Here is a 5,539-nt window from a genome sequence, read left to right as displayed (position 1 = left end):
ATCCCCAATGGCTCTTCTCAACTCATGTGATTGTTCCACTGCAGGGTGGGGAATTGGGGATTCTAAGACAGAGGAAGACAGTATTGTTCTGGGGACATAAGAATGGTTCTGATTCTCAGAATTCTCAGTTAGGGGCTAGCTCTGTAGAACCAAGCCCCTTTGGAGAGGCTTCCAAGATCTTAAGAACCCTGCCTCCTCTGGCAATATTTGGGGAGGAGAGTATTCCCTACCTCAGCTCTCCCCAGGAATTGGGAGAGACTCTTCTCCCCTAGTAGAATCTATGCTGTCACAGACTCACTGACCTGGAAGGGATATTCTAGGTCCTTCTGTTGATCACTTAGTAGAGGTACAGAGAGGGAGTTTTTCTTGCATAAAGCACACAGCAACTTTGTATAAACTCTGTGTCCTGGGACTTTAACAATATCAGCCAAGACCTGGGAGGACCAGACATTTTAAAACACCTGGCATGATGTGAGCCTGAAACTGGATGGTGGTTTTTTTAGGCAATTTTAATTCTTTAACTTCAATCTCTCCATCCAAGTTCTTAGAATGCCTGACATGGACAGTCCAATATGGGGCAGCAGAGACCAGACATGGGGAGCTGAGAGCTGGAAAGAGTTGAAGCTCTTCATGGGGGAGGCTAAACATCCAGTGGCAGGCTGCAGGGGTTGTTACAGGAGGAGGGATGCAGGGATACAACTCTGGTTCTGCATTCCTGCAGTGTTAGTTTTCCATCATCCTAACAAACACCAGAAATAATGAACTAAGATGAATAAAAGATCTCTTCTTTCTTTCAGGTGTCTACATTTTGGTCCATGAGCAGTTGACTACATCACTTTGACCCTGAAGTAAGGGAGTCTATCATGTTGGGCAGCACATGGTAGAGAGGATCTGCCCACCTCATGGCAGGTAAGGGTAAGAGGAAAAGAGAGAGGAATGGGGACTCCATTAACACCTCGAAGGGCACACTGTCTATGAATGGAGATCTTCCACAAACCCCAAATCTTAAAGGTTTTGCCATCTCAACACTGCCTTAAAGCCAGACTGCAACATCAAGGATCCTTCTACCTGCACTCGCTGCTCCACTTCCTGCTCTAGAGCTTGAGATGGCTTTTAAAAAACTTGTAAAAAGAGACAAAAGTTAGAAACTGTGCAATGTTAGCAAAACAGAATCTTACAGTGTTTTGGTTTTTTTTTGCTACAATAATATTTCATGAGAATTTTCATGTTTTTGCCATAGGACTGTAGACAAGGGGCCTGGAAGGAAATGAAAAAAAAATATTTTTCATCCAAGACTTTCAAATCAGAATTAAGCTGGTTTGCTACATCATGTTCAAAGGAAGATGTGTTCAAAGGCAAAGACTAATCACAATTTTGTTCAAAAATCTCAATTTAAAGGAGTCCTATGTAAGAAAAACACTTAGAAATTATATCCTTGCATGGGCTTCAAAAGTTGATCTTGCAATTTAAAAAAAAAAATAGATAATTAAAAATATTTTATCCAGCAGAGCTGGACATCAGGCTGGCTGCTACTGTAACTTGGACCATTTATTTCCAGTCACATTTCAGCTAATTGCTGCATGGAACCATGTGATGATGCTTTGGACCCCAAGCACACTTTGTATAGTTTTGGATCCAGATTGGGGTCATAGAAGACAGGGTGTTGGACATGCACTACTCCTACCTCATGGATTCTGAACATCTTCAAATATGCTTGGAGAACATTATTGAAAATGTCCACATCCTTCAGCCCCAGCCATGGATGGAAATTGCCACCCACTTGGACAAGATGTCCCTTATAAGTACAAGTAATGCCAAACCCATAGTTTCTCCAGAAGCCAGTTTTTCGAGTAAAAGGGAAAAAAAACGGTTGTCCCTGGAAACTTTCCCATCATAAATAATCTTTCAATCATATTGTCTAAAGATGATTGTGGAATGTGTTTATTGGCCCCAAACTCTATTTGCTCAACACTGTTGCAGGAGTTCCATGGTAAACACCAGGTCAACTTCACAGAAGAAGTGCAAAGATTTGTTATGAAATGGGAAGATCTTACCCTGAAGGCCAGAATAATTGAAAATTCTGAAGACAAAGGCAAAACCTTCATATCACCTTTAGGGTACTTACTGCTATAATTTCTCATCAGTTCCACTAGTTTGGCCTTGTCAGGTTTGGAGTCAGAATTAAAAAGTAGTACAACCACTTTGTTGTACTATTCAAAAACCTCACAAAAACCTCACAAACATGTCAAAATGTCCAGATAATGGCATCAGTATATGACATTTTCCATCTTTGGGCTCTTTGTGTTTGTTCTTGGATCCAGGGAACTGGAAGGGAACAAGATACTTCAGGGAATTGAAGAGGAAGAATAGGTATCCAGACTTCTCATTGATTCTGTTGGCCAGCTCCTGAGTGTCTAGTTCCTCATGCTCCACTAACTGGATCTTGCTGAAAATATTCTGTAGGTCTGCATGCCTCCTCACAGCAACTGACATCTTTCCTTTATACTTCCTGTGTAAAGAAGTAGGTTCAGAGTGTACTCTGCCCCATACATGGGATTCACCACAGGATGATAGCCACACCAGATTTCCTTGAAGTCCATGATGCATACCCGAGTCTTGGTTGTGGCCTTAATCATTTCCACTACCTACATGATGATGTCATCCAAGGCTTCAATCTAGGCTGAGTCCATTCTTCTTGGGATGGAGGGGTACAGGGTGGCTAATGGTCCACAGCCAAACACAAATTCTTCCCAGTCAGAAATTCTCACTGCAGAACCTCCTCTTGAGGGCAGAACTGAAACCTCATGAAGGAAGCAGGGATTCCCAGATGTTGGTCCTCTATGAATCTCTGTGTTGCTGTATTTGCTCATTAGGATGATTTCTCAGTGGATCTGTATTGTGTTGCCGGGTTTCTGTTCCCGCGACTAAGAGGTTCAGGGTCACTATAGTTAAACTGGGCTAATTGGGCTGCACGAAATAACCACACAAGAGACACAAATACCTTTTTCTTTGGGGTCGCTGTGACGGCTCCTCTGACCTTAAGGGTCCGCAGAAAGAAAGAGAGAGCGAGAGCATGCGCTGACCCCTTTTATTGAGAAGAAGCTATTCAAATGAGGCAAGGGGTCAGGTTTCAGGGGGCTGAGTCTATCTTCATGATGTCCACTGTCAGCAGGTTGACTGACACCTGGGTAGGCCACACCCAAGGGTACAGTAAGAGAAGGGGACACACACAAGGCACTTACATGGAAGATTCTATCCTAAACAGGGCAAGGGGTTATATTACAAAGGAACAGGTGAGCATAGCTTCACCCATGGGTCTGTAGCAAGACACATCCATTTCTGTGACTGAGCGCCTCAGCACCCTGCTGGGGAGTGTAACTCAGTAACCCATAAGATTGGCCTCCCACATTGTGTGATGACTCTGCTCTGTAATTTGGCAACTGAGAATGTAGCTGTGCAGTTTGTACTGGTAGCTTGGGTTTTTGTTCAGGGTGAGCATGATAGCTTAGTGAATCTTACTGTTCTGGAGATCTCAGATGTACCCCTTCTTCTTCTGTTCAGAATTCTCATTAAAAAAAAAAAAAGCTGATGTATCTCACAAGACCCAAAACATTTCTGTAGTACTCAGTCCTGTCTGCCTGAAGAACAGGGACTCAATGATATTTAAACTTCTCAGGAAACTCTTCAGATGATCTCTGTTGATGTAAAGATCATCATCTGCTTCCAGAATGCTGTCCATGCAGTGCTCATGCATATACTCCAGTATCATGAAAGTCTTCTGGGGTGGGTAAGTGCCACCCACACCCCATAGTGGCACAATTGGAAATGGTACAAGTGTGTCTTAACACTCACTAGAGAAAAACTCCACTTTCCCAGAAATTGTTTTAGGTCATGTTCTGAAGGCAGCCACAGCAGGAGTCTGAAGTATTTCTGGGTGGTCATGACTCCCACAAAGAGAAGTTTCCTGTCATGTGAGGCCAGCACTGGGCCAAGCCTTTTGGCCATAGGTGTGTCCTACAGACATCTTTTTGTGCCCTGCAGGCCTGGGATCCTTTTGCCCACCAGCAGTCGTTCAGGCTGGTATGGCATCACTAACCCACTGGTTTCAGCTCTGAAGCATGGGGTAGGACAAGCCTGTGAGGCCAGCCCAAAGCCCAGCAGGAGTCAGATATGAGGCAACAAGCAGAGCTAGGCTTGCCAACTTGCCTGGAGCCATGCCCACACCAATCTGCCTATAGGGCCACTTTCACCGCCTATGTTCAGAAGCCCTCCCACCACAGCTCCCAGCGGCAGAGACTGGTTGCCCTCATGCTAGGAAGCCTGGTCCCAGCTTCTCAGTGGGTGCCTAGGGCCATCCTTGCCCATGGCAACCCTGGAGCTGACAGCAGGCCTGGTGCCGAAGCTTCATTATGCACACCTGCCTGCACAACAGTGACCTGCTCCTTTAAGAGGGGAACATGCCCTGCTCATGCAAGCTGCATCTCCTGAGCAAGGCTGCCATGACTATTCTAGCTTTGGAAAAGAAGTGTGGGGCCAGTGAAAATTCATTGGCAATGGCACCTGCTCAGAGATCTTGGTCCTGTCCTTATGGTGCCCTGGCAGGCTCCGCCCCTGTTCTCCATGAGGCCTAGACTGCTACTGCTGCTGCTGCACATGGCTCACCATTGCCCTTTGATATATTTTGAGTTAATTTTTGTGCAATGTGAGAAATAGGGTCTAGTTTTATTCTTCTACATATTCCACTATGACCTTCTATCATGCTGTTTCTGTGATAGAGTCAGAAGCTCATGGGAACCTGTGAAGCCATGAGCCAAAAATTAATCTTCCCTCCTCTAACTTGTTCCTGTCAGGTATAATGGTCACAGTGAAAAAGAGCTGACCACCACAAATGGGAGAGTTGCAGAGCACATTAATGTTTCTCGTAGTCCTGCCCAGCATGAAATACTGAGGGGAGTCCTAAGACTTAAGAAGGGTAAGAGATGGGAACTTGAGAACCTGGGAAATTAATATCTCTGCTAAAAGTACTTACATAGCTGAACGTAAATCCTAACAATGACATACCCTTGTATTTTAGTTTCTAACATATTATATTATAAATTAAAAATGGGAGAAAAAATTTCATAGTTTGAATCAATAATGGAAATGAACACAAAAATTCCAGTGTGCACATCATAATTGACAACAGCATCATAAACAGTAAGGAAGAGATGAGGGTAGGAGGAGAGGGAACATGGTAGTAGAACTCAGGCATATGTTGGTATTGATGTAAAACACATAGAAACCATTATAAAAATAAATTTCAAATATAGATAAAAGGATATAAAAGGTAACAAAAGTGGTATGATGGAGAATAAATAAACCAATCAAAATGGAAGCTGCTAGTGGAGCAGTAAGGAACCTAAAACAAAGGAAAAAACATATGTAGAAAACAGCCCTTGGCAGAAGTCTGTCATTATCTGTGATGACATTAGATGGAACAGATGAGTCTTGGTTTCTAAATACCTAAGAAGCCTGCATCCACACAAAGTTTCACACAATT

General features: G+C 43.6%; 1 pseudogene; it reads right to left on the bottom strand.

Annotated features, from left to right (window-relative positions):
• Positions 1–1,486: 1,486 nt before the first annotated feature.
• On the bottom strand, positions 1,487–4,164 carry LOC124097325 (chondroitin sulfate synthase 1-like; annotated as a pseudogene).
• Positions 4,165–5,539: the final 1,375 nt, after the last annotated feature.

Source organism: Marmota monax, unplaced genomic scaffold (genome assembly GCF_021218885.2).
Source record: "Marmota monax isolate L192 unplaced genomic scaffold, Marmota_monax_Labrador192_F-V1.1 WCK01_AAM20220418_F8-fsc00716, whole genome shotgun sequence".
Lineage (NCBI taxonomy): Eukaryota > Metazoa > Chordata > Mammalia > Rodentia > Sciuridae > Marmota > Marmota monax.
Note: the sequence above shows the minus strand (reverse complement) of the source record. Positions and strands in the feature narration are given on the sequence as shown.